The 17,880-nt window shown below is 41.2% G+C and overlaps 1 protein-coding gene across 1 annotated transcript in view; it reads right to left on the bottom strand.

Moving 5' to 3' along the window:
* Positions 1-17,506, bottom strand: part of Klhl15 (kelch like family member 15) — a 43,892-nt gene extending 26,386 nt beyond the window's left edge. Inside the window, exons 1-2 of the mRNA XM_038317023.1 lie at positions 17,421-17,506; positions 17,036-17,244 (exon numbers count right to left, since the gene is read on the bottom strand). The gene's annotated coding sequence lies outside the window, so the exon portion shown is untranslated. The remainder of the gene's footprint in view (positions 1-17,035; positions 17,245-17,420) is intronic.
* Between the last annotated feature and the right edge of the window lie 374 nt (positions 17,507-17,880).

Below are 17,880 nucleotides of genomic sequence, written 5' to 3'. Positions count from 1 at the left end.
CTTAAAAATTAAGGAAGGATCCCTGATCCTGTGCACTGACATTCCATCTGAACTGGTGAGTGAATGCGGACCCTGGGGCAACCTGCCCTGGAAGAGAGCACACACCCCCTACCCCCACTTCCCTCTGCAGGCTTGTGTCTATTTCTCCCGTCCCTGCGTCTCCCAAGCTTTCCCTAGTGTTCTCAGGTGTCCTGCTCCTGTTCTAAGGCCATCCACCCAAAGGGGTCAGACTCTGGCCTCCAGGCAGGTCTGAGGATTCCTGCGGAGGGGTGAGGGCTCCTTCAGATGGTGCTGCCTGGTTTGCTGTGTGGTATTCCATCCCGCCCTGCCCCCACCTTGGCCCTTTTGTCTGGGCTGCGACCCTGGGCTGCCTGGAATCCCTGATCCTGTGCACTGACATTCCATCTGAACTGGTGAGTGAATGCGGACCCTGGGGCAACCTGCCCTGGAAGAGAGCACAGACCCCCTACCCCCACTTCCCTCTGCAGGCTTGTGTCTGTTTCTCCCGTCCCTGTGTCTCCCAAGCTTTCCCTAGTGTTCTCAGTTGTCCTGCTCCTGTTCTAAGGCCATCCACCCAAAGGGGTCAGACTCTGGCCTCCAGGCAGATCTGAGGATTCCTGCGGAGGGGTGAGGGCTCCTTCAGATTGTGCTGCCAGGTTCACTGTGTGGTATTCCACCAGTTCAGTTCCATCTGAACTGGTGTCCTGCTCCTGTTCTAAGGCCATCCACCCAGAGGAGTCAGACTCTGGCCTCCAGGCAGGTCTGAGGATTCCTGCAAGGGAGTGGGGGCTTCTTCAGATTGTGACTCAAGGAATAGGTCCTCCTCTGGCACTGGGGAGATCCAACCAGTTTCAGTCACAGCAAAGATTGGTCTAGGACACCAAACGCCTCCGGGCTCCTTTTGAAGGAAGAGATGGGCAGGCGCCAATGCAGGAGCTCCTCCAACAACATGAAAGGCAACATGACATCACCACAAGCCAGACATCCCGAAACAACAAGAATTAAACACCCTACCCCAGAAGATATAGAAGAAACCGACCTTAAACAGTACTTTATGAAAATAATAGAGGACCTTAAACAGGAGGTAAAAAACTGCCATAAAGAAATGGAGATGACAAACAAAAAGGTAGACGAAATAAATAAATCTCTCAAAGATACCCAAGAAAAACAAGAAAAACAAGAAAAAGCAATCAAACAGGTAAGGGAAACAGTACAAGACCTGATAAATGAAATGGAGGTATTGAAGAAAACACAATCTGAGGGACGACTGGAAATGGAAACTCTGAGTAAACGAACAGAAACTTCAGAGACAAGTATTTCCAACCGAATACAAGAGATGGAAGAAAGAATCTCGGACTCTGAAGATACTATAGAGGAAATAAACTCACAGATTAAAGAACTAAACAAATCTAACAAATTCTTAACACAAAACATTCAGGAAATCTGGGACACCATGAAAAGACCAAACCTAAGAATAATTGGGGTAGAAGAAGGAGAAGAATTACAACTCAAAGGCCCAGAAAACATAATCAACAAAATTATAGAAGAAAACTTCCCCAACCTAAAGGATACTCCTATGAGGGTACAAGAAGCCTACAGAACAGCAAATAGACTGGATCAAAAGAAAGCATCCCCACGCCATATAATAATCAAAACACAAAACATATAGAATAAAGAACAGATATTAAGAGCTGCAAAGGAAAAAGGTCAAGTAACATATAAAGGGAAACCTATCAGAATTACACCGGATTTCTCAATGGAAACCATGAAATCCAGAAGAGCTTGGATAGATGTGCTACAGACACTAAGGGAACATGGATGCAAGCCTAGACTACTATACCCAGCAAAGCTTGCATTCACCATTGATGGAGAAAACAAGATATTCCAGGACAAAAACAGATTTAAACAATACGCAGCCACAAATCCAGCCTTGCAGAAAGTAATAGAAGGAAAATCACAAACCAAGGAGTCCAACAACGCCCACAATAACTCAGGCATCTAGCGACCCTTCACCAGCACAACTAGAAGAAGGGAAACACACAAACTCTACTACTAAAAATGACTGAAGTTAACAACCACTGGTCATTAATATCACTTAATATCAATGGACTCAATTCACCTATAAAAAGGCACAGGCTAAGAGACTGGATACGAAAACAGAATCCAACATTTTGCTGTTTACAAGAAACACACCTCAACCACAAAGACAGACACCTACTCAGAGTAAAGGGTTGGGAAAAGGTTTATCAAGCAAATGGCCCTAAGAAACAAGCGGGTGTGGCCATACTAATATCCAACAAAATTGACTTCAAACTAAAATCAATCAGAAGAGATGGAAAGGGACACTTTATACTCATAACAGGAAAAATCCATCAGAATGAAGTCTCAATCCTGAATATCTATGCCCCTAATATAAAAGCTCCCACTTATGTAAAAGAAACACTTCTAGAACTCAAGGCAGCCATCAAACCACACACACACTAATAGTTGGAGACTTCAACACTCCTCTCTCACCAATGGACAGGTCAATCAGACAGAAACCTAACAGAGAATTGAAAGACTTAATGGAGGTAATGAACCAAATGGACTTAACAGACATCTACAGAACATTCCACCCAAATAGGAAAGAATATACCTTCTTCTCTGCGGCTCATGGAACCTTTTCGAAAATTGACCATATACTTGGTAACAAAGCAAACCACAGTTACAAAAAAATATTAGTAACCACCTGTGTCTTATCGGATCACCATGGATTAAAATTAGAATTCAACAACAATGCTACCCCCAGAAAGCCCACAAACTCATGGAAACTGAACAGTCAACTACTGACCCACACCTGGGTCAAGGAAGAAATAAAGAAAGAAATTAAAGTCTTTCTTGAATTTAATGAAAACAAAGACACAACATACTCAAACCTATGGGACACAATGAAAGCAGTGCTAAGAGGAAAGTTCATAGCACTAAGTGCCCACTTAAAGAAAACGGAGAAAGCACTCATTGGTGACTTAACAGCACACCTGAAAGCTCTGGAAAAAAAAGAAGCAGACTCACCTAGGAGAAGTAGAAGACTGGAAATAATCAAACTGAGGGCAGAAATCAACAAAATAGAAACACAGAAAACAATCCAAAGAATCAATGAAACAAGAAGCTAGTTCTTGGAGAAAATCAACAAGATTGACAAACCCTTAGCCAAACTAATCAAACGGCAGAGGGAGAACACGCAAATTAATAAGATCAGAAATGAAAAGGGGGACATAACCACAGACACAGAGGAAATTCAGAGAATCATTAGATCTTACTACAAAAGCCTGTATGCCACAAAATTGGAAAATGTAAAAGAAATGGACAGTTTTTTAGATAAATACCATATACCAAAGTTAAACCAGGACCAGGTAAATGCTCTAAATCGTCCTGTTAGTCGCGAAGAATTAGAAACTGTTATCAGAAACCTCCCTACCAAAAAGAGCCCAGGACCAGATGGTTTCAATGCGGAATTCTACCAGAACTTCCAAGAAGACCTAATACCTATACTCCTTAAGGTATTTCATAATATAGAAACAAAAGAGTCACTGCCAAATTCCTTCTATGAAGCTACAGTTACCCTGATACCTAAACCACACAAAGACTCAACCAAGAAAGAGAATTACAGGCCAATCTCACTCATGAACATTGACGCAAAAATTCTCAATAAAATATTGGCAAACCGAATCCAAGAACACATTAGAAAAATCATCCATTACGATCAAGTAGGCTTCATCCCAGAGATGCAGGGCTGGTTCAACATACGAAAATCTATCAATGTAATCCATCATATAAATAAACTGAAGGAAAAAAACCATATGGTCATCTCATTAGATGCTGAAAAAGCATTTGACAAAATTCAGCACCCTTTTATGATAAAGGTCTTGGAGAGATTAGGGATACAAGGGTCATTCCTAAATATAATAAAAGCTATTTACAGCAAGCCGACAGCTAACATCAAATTAAACGGAGAGAAACTCAAGGCTATCCCACTAAATTCAGGAACACGACAAGGCTGTCCACTCTCTCCTTATCTCTTCAATATAGTGCTTGAAGTTCTAGCAATAGCAATAAGACAACATAAGGGAATCAAGGGGATTCAATTTGGAAAGGAAGAAGTTAAACTTTCATTATTTGTAGATGATATGATAGTATACATAAGCGACCCCAAAAACTCCACCAAAGAACTCCTACAGCTGATAAACTCCTTCAGTAACGTGGCAGGTTACAAGATCAACTCCAAAAAATCAGTCGCCCTCCTATACACAAAGGATAAGGAAGCAGAGAGGGAAATCAGAGAAGTATCACCTTTCACAATAGCCACAAATAGCATAAGATATCTGGGAGTATCTCTAACCAAGGAAGTGAAGGATTTATTTGACAAGAACTTTAAGTCTTTGAAGAAAGAAATTGAAGAGGATACCAGAAAATGGAAGGATCTCCCCTGCTCGTGGATTGGGAGGATCAACATAGTAAAAATGGCAATTCTACCAAAAGCAATCTATAGATTCAATGCAATCCCAATCAAGGTCCCATTAAAATTCTTCACAGAGATTGAGAGGACAATAATCAACTTTATATGGAAAAACAAGAAACCCAGGATAGCCAAAAAAATCTTATACAATAAAGGTACTTCTGGAGGCATTACCATCCCTGACTTCAAACTCTATTACAAAGCTACAGTATTGAAAACAGCTTGGTATTGGCATAAAAACAGAGAAGTTGACCAATGGAATCGTATAGAAGACCCGGATCTTAAACCACAAACCTACGAACACCTGATTTTTGATAAAGGAGCCAAAAGTACACAATGGAAGAAAGAGGGCATCTTCAACAAATGGTGCTGGCATAACTGGATGTCGACCTGTAGAAGAATGAAAGTAGATCCATATCTATCACCATGCACAAAACTCAAGTCCAAATGGATTAAAGACCTCAATATTAATCTGAACACATTGAGCTTGATAGAGGAGAAAGTGGGAAGTACTCTACAACAAATGGGCACAGGGAACCGTTTCCTACGCATAACCCCAGCTGCACAGACATTAAGGGCAACATTGAATAAATGGGACCTCCTGAAGTTGAGCAGCTTCTGTAAAGCAAAGGACATTGTCACTAAGACACAAAGGCAGCCTACTGACTGGGAAAAGATCTTCACCAACCCAGCAACTGACAAAGGTCTGATCTCTAAAATATATAAGGAACTCAAGAGACTAGACGGTAAAATGCCAATTAACCCAATTAAAAAATGGGGCGCTGAACTGAACAGAGAATTCTCAACAGAAGAAGTTCGAATGGCCAAAAGACACTTAAGGTCATGCTCAACCTCCCTAGCTATCAGGGAAATGCAAATCAAAACAACTTTGAGATATCATCTTACACCTGTCAGATTGGCTAAAATCCAAAACACCAATAATAACCTTTGCTGGAGAGGTTGTGGGGTAAGGGGTACACTCATCCATTGCTGGTGGGAATGCACACTTGTGCAACCACTTTGGAAAGCAGTGTGGCGGTTTCTCAGGAAATTCGGGATCAACCTACCCCAGGACCCAGCAATTCCACTATTGGGAATCTACCCAAGAGATGCCCAATCATACAACAAAAGCATATGCTCATCTATGTTCATAGCAGCATTATTTGTAATAGCCAGATCCTGGAAACAACCTAGATGCCCTTCAGTGGAAGAATGGATGAAGAAACTGTGGAATATATACATGCTAGAATACTACTCAGCGGTAAAAAACAATGACATCTTGAATTTTGCAGGCAAATGGATGGAAATAGAAAACACTATTCTGAGTGAGGTAACCCAGACCCAAAAAGATGAACATGGGATGTACTCACTCATAATCGGTTTCTAGCCATAATTAAAGGACATCGAGCCTATAAATTTGGGATCCTTGAGAAGATAATAAGAAGGTGAACTCCTAAAAAAAAGATATAGTAATCCTCCTGGGTATTGGAAGTAGACACGATCACCAGGCAAAATTGGGAACTTGAGGGTTGGGCGAGACTGGGCCAAGGGAAGATGGGGAGAGAAAAGTGTGAAGGGGAGAATGGCGAGAGCTCGGAGGAATGGGGTGCTTGGGATATAGGAAGGGTGGATATGGGAGCAGGGAAGCATATATCTTAATTTAAGGAGCTACCTGAGGGTTGTCAAGAGACTTGACCCTAGAGGGGTTCCCAGGTTTCCAGGGAGCCGCCCCCAGTTAGTTCCTTGGGCAGCTGAGGAGAGGGAGCCTGAAAAGGCCAGTTCCTATAGCCATACTGATGAATTTCTTGCATATCATCATAGAACCTCCACCTGACGACAGATGAAGAAAATGACAGAGCCCCACATTGGAGCACCGGACTGAGCTCCCAAGGTCCTGATGAGGAGCAGAAGGAGAGAGAACATGAGAAAGAAAGTCAGGACCGTGAGGGAACCTCCAGCTGGCGACAGATGGGGAAGGTGACTGAGCCCCACATTGGAGCACTGGACTGAGCTCCCAAGGTCCTGATGAGGAGCAGAAGGAGTGAGAACATGAGGGAGAAAGTCAGGAACGTGAGGGGTGCGTTCACTCATGGAGACGGTGGGACAGAACTAATGGGAGATCACCAACTCCAGTTGGAATGGGACTGATGGATCATGCGACCAAACCCGTCTCTCTGAATGTGGCCAACAGCGGGGGCTGACTGAGAAGCAAAGGACAATGGCGCTGGGCTCTGATTCTTCTGCATGGACGGGCTCTGTGGGAGCCTTCTCAGCTTGGTCGATCACCTTCCTGGACCTGGGGGGAGTTGGGAGGACCTTGGTCTTAGCATAGAGTGGGGAACCCTGATGGCTCCTTGGCCTTGAGAGGGAGGGAGGGGAGGTATGGGTGGAGGGGAGGGGAGGGAAGGGGGAGAAGGAGGGGAGGGAAGGGGGAGAAGGAGGGGAGGGAAGGGGGAGGAGGAGGGGAGGGAAGGGGGAGGAGGAGGGAAGGAGATGGAAATTTTTAAATATAAAAAAAATAAACCATGAGAAAAAAAATTAAGGAAGGAAAAAAATGATCCCGTGTATGTAATAGTTACTACTATATAAAAAGGTTTTAAAAATGTTCACCTTTATGAAAAAACATTTAAATGGAAAAAGACCTTTTTTCAAGGTTCATTTATTTTGTGTGTATGAGTGTTGTGCCTGCACAAATGTATGTATGTGCATCATGAACATGGCTGGTTCAGAAGGCACTAGATGGATGGAATTGGAGTTACAGATGTTTGTGAGCCACCATGTGGGTTTTAGGAATCAAACTAACTTTCTGCAAGAGCAACAAGTGCTCTTAACCACTGAACCGCCTCTAAAAGAAAATTTGTTTGTTTGTTTTGGTTTTTTGAGACTGTATTTCTCAGTAGCTATGGAGCCAGTCCTAGAACTTGCTCTGAGACCAGGCTGGCCTCAAGTTCACAGAGATCTACCTGCCTCTGCCTCCCAAGTGCTGGGATTAAAGGCATGTGTCACCACTGCCTGGCTCTAAATGAAAATGTTTAAAGTAGATATGTGGACTGCAATACAACTCAGTATGTGCAAGGCCCCAGATTCAATCCCTTTCCTGGGTTCATTTTTTTTGTTTTGTGGACAGGCTATGCACTTCAGGCCTGTCTCAAGTTTATTGTCCCCTTGGAAGAGATATTAAAAAGTAATCCAGACCCACATGTGGATTTTGTCTGTACTCCCAGCTACTTGGAAAGTTGAGGCAGAAGGACTGCGACAGTTGCAGACCATTCTGGCCTATAGTGTGAGACTTTGTCTCAAAAAAAAAATCAAGGAGCATGCAGAGATGGCTCAGCAGTTAAGAGTACTGTATGCTCTTCCAGAGGACCCGAGTTCAATTCCCAGCAACCATATGATGGCTCACAACCCTCTGTAATGAAATCTGGTACCCTCTTCTTACCTGCAGGCATATGTGCAGGCAGAACACTGTGTACATAATAAATAAATAATTCTTTAAAGAAAGTAATCAAAACAGCTAACTATGGCAAAAATATCATATGGCAATGAAGCAATAGGAAACTTCCTGGTTTAAAAAAAAAAACAAAAAAACAAAACAAAAACAAAACACTGAAGCCAGGCGGTGGTGGCGCACGCCTTTAATCCCAGCACTCGGGAGGCAGAGGCAGGCGGATCTCTGAGTTCGAGACCAGCCTGGTCTACAAGAGCTAGTTCCAGGACAGGCTCCAAAGCTACAGAGAAACCCTGTCTCGAAAAACCAAAAAAAAAAAAAAAAAAAAAAAAAAAAAAAAAAAAAAAAGAAAAGAAAAGAAAAGAAAAAAGAAAAAAAACACTGAAGACATAAGCAGGTTACCTGTCTTGAGTACTGGGGTACTGGGTACCTTCCTGTTTGCCAAGCCTGTCTGGAATTCCTAGCAGGTAAACTTCACTTTGGTTCTATCCCCAATCCCACATGGTCAGACCCACCTGGGAAATATGAACCAAGATGAATACCACTTTGTCAAGAAATCTGGAAAGGCAAGGGACAGGAGAAAGGAAAAAAGAAGTATACATTGATTATGTATGACTAGAATTAAAACATGTTAAAGAGCAGCCATAGGCATCCACTTGTGGCCTAATTATCACTGAAAAGCAGTCAACTAAGAAAGAAGGCCTAGACAAGAGTACAAAGAGTACTTTCCCAGTCCCCACATCTGAAAGGAATCTTTATGTTCTTGAAATAAAGTTTTACTTTTTATTACCTGGGCTGATTTCTACTTAAAGCCAAGGGTCCTAAGTAAGTCTTAGCACAGAAATACCTGTTAGTTACTTAAGATTTCTTATTATTCTGTCTCTGTAAAAAATGAAAGCATTAGACAATATCTGAACTTTTGAGGCATAATACTCCCATTTGTTTTTCTGCTTTTTATATGATTGTATAGATACGCAATGCTCTTATATACATATTAAAACTAAAGCTAAGTCAGGCAGTGGTGGCGCATGCCTTTAATTCCAGCATTCGGGAGGCAGAGGCAGGTGGATTTCTGTGAGTTTGAGGCCAGCCTGGTCTATGTAGAGAATTCCAGGAGAGCCAGAGTTGTTACAGAGAGACTCTGTCTCGAAAAACCAAAACCCAAACCCAAAACCCAACAAACTAAAGCTGGGCAGGGGTGGCTCACACCTTTAATTTCAACACTTAGAGACAGAGTTGATCTGAGTTCGAGGCCAGCCTAGTGTACAAAGCAAGTTCTTGGACAATCAGGGCTACACAGAGAAGCCAGATCTTGAAAAAACAAAATAAATAAGTGAATAAATAAACTATAGCTACTTTTAAAGTTCCACCAATACTTTTATCAAGTCTATCTGATCTAAATTAACTTCTAAAGTAATTTCTGACAGTTGGGGCATATGCATTCATTTTTTTCCACCTAGGAAACTCAATGAACTTTTCAAATAAGACTAACAGCATCAGACCAGGATCAGTAACTTATACTTTTATGGAAAGCATGTATGGAAGCAGAAAATTATAAAATACTTCATGATGAAATGATAATACCATACAGTCTCTCAATGAAAGCAAGAGTCAAAGTCCAGATTGAGAGTCACACTCAAGAGATCAAACTGTGATTATTCTTCTACTAGCTCTGTGACGTAGAGCAAACTATTTAGCTTCTCCGTGGCCTAATGTCCTCATCTGTAAAATGAGGATACTAATAGTAATAGAATCTATTACTATTACAATATTGGATCTATTACAATATTGGATGCTCTGAGAATTTAATGCACATAAAGCACTTACCATAGTGCACAGACCTAAAGCACACTATTAGTACTGCACCTTTTCCTCTTGGTGCCTACTCAAGCCCAATAGTAAACTTGACACTTTTATTTAGGAGTTGAATAATAAATCTAATCCTGCTAACCTCATAGAAACCTTCTCTTCTCCCTACTAACAGCATTTTGAACCACAGCCCACCTTCTCATAAACCAGACCAACTGTAACTTACTTGATAGATGAAGACACTAAGGTTTATGAATAAACAGACTTTATTTGAGGCCATACATCTAGTTAAGTGTTAAAAAGATAGGTTATATAACAATGATAGAAGGAAAGAGCGGATATAAAAAATAATGTAAGAGAATCTTTTTATATTGTGTTTGCTATTTACCTTAGATATACTTATTATATTGAATAAAATATATTAAAAACAATTTTACCTGTTTCTCTTGTGATAAAAAACTATCAAATAACCAAACTTACAAATGAACACGTGAAATAAAACCAACTTGTTCACAATCCATACCCTGGACACTACAAAGAAAAAAAAAACAGAATGGCAAGGTTTAAACACAAACAAAAAAAGAGAACTATAAAACAAAAAACACATTTAAGTAAATCAAATAACTAAGAAAAGCAAGACTTTTAAAAAGGAAATATACAAAACCTTATATTAAAATTATCCATATAATTATACCAATTTTAGAAAGAAAGTAATAATTCTAAGATGTATAGCAGAAAACCCAAATATTTAATTCTATGATCAATGAGGACAGGGAAAATATCCAGTAAGGGACTTTTGAGAAAAAATATTACTAACACATAAAATGTTAAATGTTCAGAAACTCTATATCCTGACCTCTCATAATGGATCTTCAGATCAGGGCAAATAATGGCTTAAAAACCCAACGTGTACATAGTCTATACTTGGCCTTCAGAATTTAAAATAGATTTTTTTTTCCAAAAGAGGAATGAACCTAAATTAGACTAAATTACAAGGCATGCTTATACTACTAGGACGGAAATACTGTATAGTGTATCTTGCTGTATCAACTTGGCACTGCAGAGGCTACAAGAGGCTAAAGACGTAGTTCATACCTTGGTGACTGAAGGCCCTATTCAATTCCCAGTACATACACATACATATGCACACACATACACACCGGCAGGGGGAGATGGGAGAGAGACAGACACAGACTGATTCATGTCTTTGGGCATATGATATATTCTAGAGAGAACTGGGGTCACAATCACCTGAAAAAACTTGTCAAGGTCAAAATTATTCTCAAAATATTTCAAAAGCTTTGGGGCTAACAAAAAATAGTTCTAAGGATTAGGATATGTAGCTCAGAGGTAACACACTTAACCTAGTAGCACACATGAATTTCTTAAATTCAACGCCCAGAGTCCCCCTCTCAAGAAGTTATCTCTTTCACCTTTCCTCTATGATTTTCGAGGTTTTGTTTAAGAAGAATGCACAGAAAGTAAATACCTGTCATGCTTTTTATAAAACCAAATGTTATAGAAAGATTTGGAAAAATATAGTCAGCAATAATCCAATTATCAAGAATCTTTGTTTTGTGTTTTTTTGAGACAGGGATTCAACCTAGTACAGGCTGACTTTGAACTCAGCAATTCTTTTTCAATCTCCCAAGTGCTGGGATTATTGACCTGAGCCACTACACCTGACTTCAAGATCTTAACTTTCTAGACGATACACATTTTTCATTAAAAATCATAATTTATATAACTTTAAGAGGACTACTTTTCAAAAGAATTACAAATATTTTTAAATTCCATAGTATCAGTTTCTACATAAATCAATACACATAAACCAAAGTTGTTTAGAATCCAAATAAATTTTAAGAGATATAAAAAGGCTTCGGGAGATCTCAAGTATCAATTAAGGGATGATAAAGAGATAAGTGACCACACAAAACACACACACACACACACACACACACACACACACACACACACCTGCCTTCAAAGACTATTAAAGCTATTTATATCACAAAAATTTCTAATAGTTTAAACTCTCTAGTGACCAGTAAAGAAAGAAGTCTGGTGGGGGTAACATTGCAAGGAAATTAAAGGCATAGAAATTAAATGCTTCCCTTTTAGTTAGAAGGCTACCATTCTGATCTGAAGGCAAAATTCTACACAACTAAATAGAAGATGTAAAATCAACTAAGCTCCATGTTTAAGACCTACGTAGTCACTTATTGTTTTCATATTCCTCCCAAAGCTGCCTGAAAACTAAAAAAACTGTAAGCTGTTCAGTATAAAAGCTAAACTCTCAAAAGGTTAATGTTTAACCTCAATGAAAAATGTAAATGATTCCATACTGCCTTCATTATTAAATTTTTCTAACAAAAATGACACCTATGCTAGAAATGCCATACTTCCATATTGAAAGGAAAATGAAAAGCTTAGCATTTTTAAAAGATAAGATTTCCAAATCATAAAATCTCACACAATTTCTATAATCTAGCCAATAATTTTTAATTCAACAATCTCAAATCAGCCATTTCTCAGTACACTGATGGTAAAAGAAAATTTAGAAATCGGGAATTTTTTTTTGAGCTCTAATAAGCATTCCTTTTATCCTTAAATACATACAACCACTCAAGCTGGGAAAGAACACAAGCTGAATGCGCGGGAAAGGACTGCTTATTTGTTTAATACTGAAACTCTCATTATCAAAATATTCTTTTAACTCAGTACTAAATTGCAAATTTAGAAAGATCTGGTCCTCCAGCCTCAAGATTGGCACCTAATACCCAAATTACTTCAGTTTACAGGTATGTTTAGTATCTAATCACCTTATAAGAAAACTAAGAAAAAACCCTCAACCGTTTCAATGCTATTTTTCATCTTTAATGCTCCTTTACTTATTCCTTACTGCGAGAAGTAGTCCAAGAGTGATGTCATGGAAAACAGCTTCCCTGGTCTTTAGAGATTGGATCCAGTGAGAATTCTAGGAAAAGTCTCTATTGGGAAATAAAATCCCAAATCTTCTAAGCTGCATTTTAACATGAAATCACAAATCATGCACTGTTAGCATTTTCATTCTCCCCAAGAATTATATAACTAACACAATCTTTTGGAAGCTCCTGAGTTTATGATACAGATTTCCTATAAGTCCATGATGCAGTATTAACTAAATTCAAAGATAATAATCAAGGACAAAAGATACTTTTTCTATCTGACCTAGTTTGCTTCAATGATTCAGTTATATCCCCCCACCCCCCGGCTTGCAGACAAGAGCCCAGGGCTCCACACACGGGATGTAAGTGCTCTATCACTGAGATATACCCCCAGCCTGATGAACTTTAGGTATCTCATATTAAAGAGAGAAAGCAGCTTACTCAGGTGGTGCAGCCTGATGACCTGAGTACCATCTCAGAGAAATGCTAATAGAGAACCTACTCCTACAAGTAGTTCTCTAACCTCCACATTCATGCTGTGTAGCCTGTGTACATGTATGCATACAATAAATCAAGCAAATAAGTAAATGTATTTTTTAAACATCCTATGGCCAGTGATATGACTCAGTGAGTAAAGGAGCCTGCTACCAAGCGTGATGATCTGAGTTTGATCCCTGGCTACACGTGGTGGAAGGAGAGAACCAACTCCTGCATAGTCCTCTGACCTTCATATGTACACTCCTACATACACAAAGACACAGACAAAAAATAATTTTTAAAAATTCTAACTTGAAAAGGTATCTATTGCCACATGTGTTGGTACACACCTTTAATACCAGTACTTGCAGGCAGAGGTAAGCAGATCTCTGTTAAGTTCAAGGCTAGCCTAGTCTACATAGTGAGTTCCAGGACAACTAGGGCTATGTAGAGACCCTATCTCAGAAAAACAAAGCAAAACAAAAACAGAAGGCCATCTCCTTATTTTTTATTGGGAGAAAGTTGTTTATTTGGAGACAGGGCTTCACTTTGTAGCCCTGGAGAGCTTTGAACTCAGAAATCTACCTGCCTTTGCCTTCTTCATGCTTGAATTAAAGATCCGGGGAACCATTCCTGGCCCCCTGTCATCTAAATTTTTTTTTTCATTTTATGGTATGGGTGTTTTGGCTGCATATATGTCTGTGTACCATAAGAGTGCCTAGTGGCCATGGAAGCCAGAAGAGTCTAGGATCACCTGGAACTGGAATTTCATTTAGTTGTGAGCCAACACGTGGATGCTGGGAATTGAACCCTGATCCTCTAGAAGAGCAACTAGTGCTCTTAATCACTGAGCCATCTTTCTAGCCCCATGGTCATCTACTTTTGAAACAACAGCAATACAAGGTATACCTATGGGAAATGACCTATGGGAGCCTTTCTATTGGTTCCTAAAATGGCAACAATAAGCTCCTTCTACTCTTCCTTTGTTGCTGCTGTTCCTAGAAAATTAGCCTCACCCAGCTTGTTCCTTTTTGCCTAGAATCACTCTACCCAGGTATCTATGACTCCTTTTAGATCAATCTCAATGAGACCTTGTCCCAAATCCCTCTTAAAATAACAGAACCCAGCGGGCTTGGTGGTACCTTTTTTCAGTACTCAGGAGGCAGAGGCAGGAGGATCTCTGTGGGTTCAAGGCCAGCCTGGTCAGAGTGAGTTCCAAGACAGCCAAGATTACATTACAGAGACCCTATCCTTAAAAAAAGCAAACAAAGCATAAATAAAAATTACAAAACCCCTCTATTCCATCAACCAAAGAATCCACATCTTCATCTCTGCTTTATTTTTTTCCTAATGTATGTTTAATGCTGAAGTAAAAATTTTTAAGATAGGGTCTCATATTCCAGGCTGCCTCTATTAAAGAAGATTCTCAACTGATCCTCTTGCCTCCACCTCCTAGTACTAAAACTACAGAAATGGGCCACCATAGTTTTAATTTTCTCTTCAAAAAAAATTGTTTTGTGCCACGTATAGTTTTACACATGCCTATAATGCCAGTACATGCCAGTAATCCTCCTGAGGCAGGAGGATTACCCTAACTTTAAAGCAAACCTGGGCTACAGTGAAAAACTGTCTGGGAAAAAAATCCAAAACAAAAAAAATTGTTAAAACTATTACTACTAACTTGAATCCCCAGCACCTAGAACAGTGTGTGTCACATAGTAAATGCTTAATACTTGATCTATGAAGAAATTTACTTCACAAATCTCCATGTTCTATAACCACTCTCAATTTAAAGATGAAAAGATCCAAAATATGAGGTCAAGTTAATGGCCCAAGGTTATGATATTACATAGTTAGTGTCCTCCCGAGTTCTCCGAGTTGTACCGCAAGCCCTCACCAATGGCCAGCATTTGCTGTTCTTCAGTTTTTAAAAAAGCCCAAAGGAGCTATGGTATTCTAGTTCTGAAGAAATGTCTGGTAGTAAATTAATCTACAACACGCCCCCAACCCAGACTAAGATTCATTGTCCTAATTTAACATTCAGTCATGAAACATTTGCAATTTGAAAGCTCAAACCTGAGGGTGGGCCACCAACATCATAGGGAGAGGGGTCAAAATCAGGGGAAAAATTCAAGTTAAAGGTACTAAAATATAACACTTTTTCCTTTCTCCAATCTCTCGACCTGTCATGATGTATTTTTATTTGTTGATATAAGTTGTCCTAAGTAAAGAAAAATTCAGATTTGAAATTATTAGCACAAATTTTACTATTCATTTATATTGTACAATGTCAATTTATACACATTAAACCAAGTATGGGACTCCCCCCTTCTAAACACACATGAATTTAGTCAAGCCAGTCTTGGTTCCACAACTTCATCCCTAAATAACCCACAACAAGGCAGAGGTCAAACTCTGAAATTTTTGGTAGTGATTGATCAAAATTATCTTTAGGACAAGGGATAAATCCAAAATATAAAAGCAGCCACTTTAAAGTTGGCTGTTCCTTTTCCAAATTAATCCTGCCCACCTTACATTATTCTGTCTTTTTACAAAACGCAAAAGCATACTGTGAAAGACAACTGGTATTAGACTAGGGAATTAAACACTTATTACAAACTAAAAATAATATACTCCAAAATGATCCTTTCACTTTTTATTGACTATTTTAAGTCAAAACACCCTACAGTTTTGAAACTCTAGCAAAATATTTTCAAACCACAATTACTATCTTATTTTTCTGCCAAATTAACCAGTAATAAAGAGCATTAATTAACATCCTTTACCACTGACAAACTGCGACTCAAGGCACCTACTGAGTGTTGTGATTGAAAATAGAATTACACAAATATTACATTAAAAACTAAAATGTTAAAATTCATCACACCTATTAAGCATTAGAGAAATATGCATGCATTTGCAAGCTCTTCAAAAACAATTTTCAAATGGGTAGAAACATTCAGTCATCCTGTTCCCTAGACATGAAAAGCAAACATTGCAATTAGAGCATTACACTTTGAAAATGACAACGGCAAATCAGATAGCAAAGAGAAACACTGAAAAACATAAGAAATATTCTGAGTCAGAAAAGGGCCTGAGAGGCCTAGAAAGATGACAAGAGATCTGAATTAAAGAATACCGTTATTTTAAAGAAGCAGCTAGCATTTTGTAGGAGGCAAACCAGCCAACGTGCCTATTAAACAGCCATTGATTACTGCACTGTTTTGCTATTCCGTACTTATTTACTTATAATATAGAAATTAACAGGCAGCAACAGTTCGCCACATTAACCACTCCAGCAAAGGGTACTAAAAAAAAAAAGAAATGACCTTACATTTGCGACGACACTTTACAGCTATAGATTATTTTTACATATATGACCTCATATAGTCCTCACAACCCTCTGATGTGGCTCTGATTGACTACGTTTCAGATAAGAAACTGAGGTTCTGCACGGGATTTTCTCAGCCACCCAGGCGGCCCCAGACGTTCCGATTCCACGCTTTATTGCCTCACAATCCGCACAGTTCTATTTCAGGCACAACTCGGATTTTTAAAGGGAAGGAACCGGTTAGGGGGAAAATAATCATGGTACCTGCAGCTCTGTGCTGCAAAAAATGGCTGAATTATGCTTCTTCCTTTTTCTCTCTCTCTCTCTCTCTCTCTCTCTCTCTCTGTCTCTCCCTCTCTCTGTTCCTCTGGAAAAAGAAAATTTACATTTCAAACAATTTAAGTAAACTCAAAGACAAATCGGGTTCCGGCGTCTTAGGAAATGTTTGAGCGCGGCCGGTGCAGCAAGGGCCACGGAGCCCGTGCCTTCCTCGGGGCCGCGGGCAAAGCCCGTGCTCCGCAGGCCGGCGGCCAGGGGCGGCTACGCACCTCGGGGGTCCTGTCCAGCCTCTAGTGGACGGCAGTCTGCATCAGGAAGAAGCGGGCCGGTGGGCCGAACGGTGGGAGGGTCGGACGCCGGGCGCCGGGACGGACCTCGGGAGGCTCCCTAGACCTCTACAAGGGGCCGCTCCCTGGCCGGGCTGGGGCGCTCCGGCGCGGGGCGAGCGTGCGAACCCGAGGTCCCCTCAGAAGCAGTCCTGGGAAAGAAGACAGCGCTTAAGTAGCGAGTCCAGACAGTCGGGCTAGGCGGGAGGCGCACGGCTGGCGTCGGGGCCGGGGCCCAGACTTGCCGCTACCGGGGAGGGGGGGGGGGGGAGTCTCGCGGCACCCTCCAACAGGGTTCGGCGAGAGCACCCCGCGTAGGGCCACGAACCGGGAGAGAGCTGAAGGGGTCGAAGGCAACGGCAGAGACGCCAGCAGCAGGAGCGAAGTCGACGACAGCGTCTCCGGGTTTCTGCCCCGAAGCGCGCGGAGCCTCGGGATCACCCACGCCGGGGGTGGAGGAAAGCGGGAAAGGGGCGGGAAAGGGGCGGGGCGTGCGGGGCCACGAGCCAGGGGCCGCTCCGGGCCTCGCGCCCCCTGCGGCGGGGCGCGGGAGCCGCCCGGGGCCCGCCCAGGGAGGCGGGGCTGCTGGTAGGGGGCCCGGGACCACGGGATCGAGGACGCGGAAGCCGGCCTCTCCGAGGGAGCGGGCGGGAATGGGAAGCCGCGGCTTCGAGGGGAGGCCAGAGAGGTCTCCTGAAACCCTGAGGGTGCCCCGTAGGGGCCAGCGCGCCGCCTGCCGGGTGTTTACCTTTTCCCTGGTCGAACGCCAATGCCGCCATCTTCGAACC

This window comes from Arvicola amphibius, chromosome X, assembly GCF_903992535.2.
Source record: "Arvicola amphibius chromosome X, mArvAmp1.2, whole genome shotgun sequence".
Taxonomy (NCBI): Eukaryota; Metazoa; Chordata; class Mammalia; order Rodentia; family Cricetidae; genus Arvicola; species Arvicola amphibius.
The sequence above is the reverse complement of the archived record's forward strand: the minus strand, read 5'-3'. Positions and strand labels throughout refer to the sequence as shown.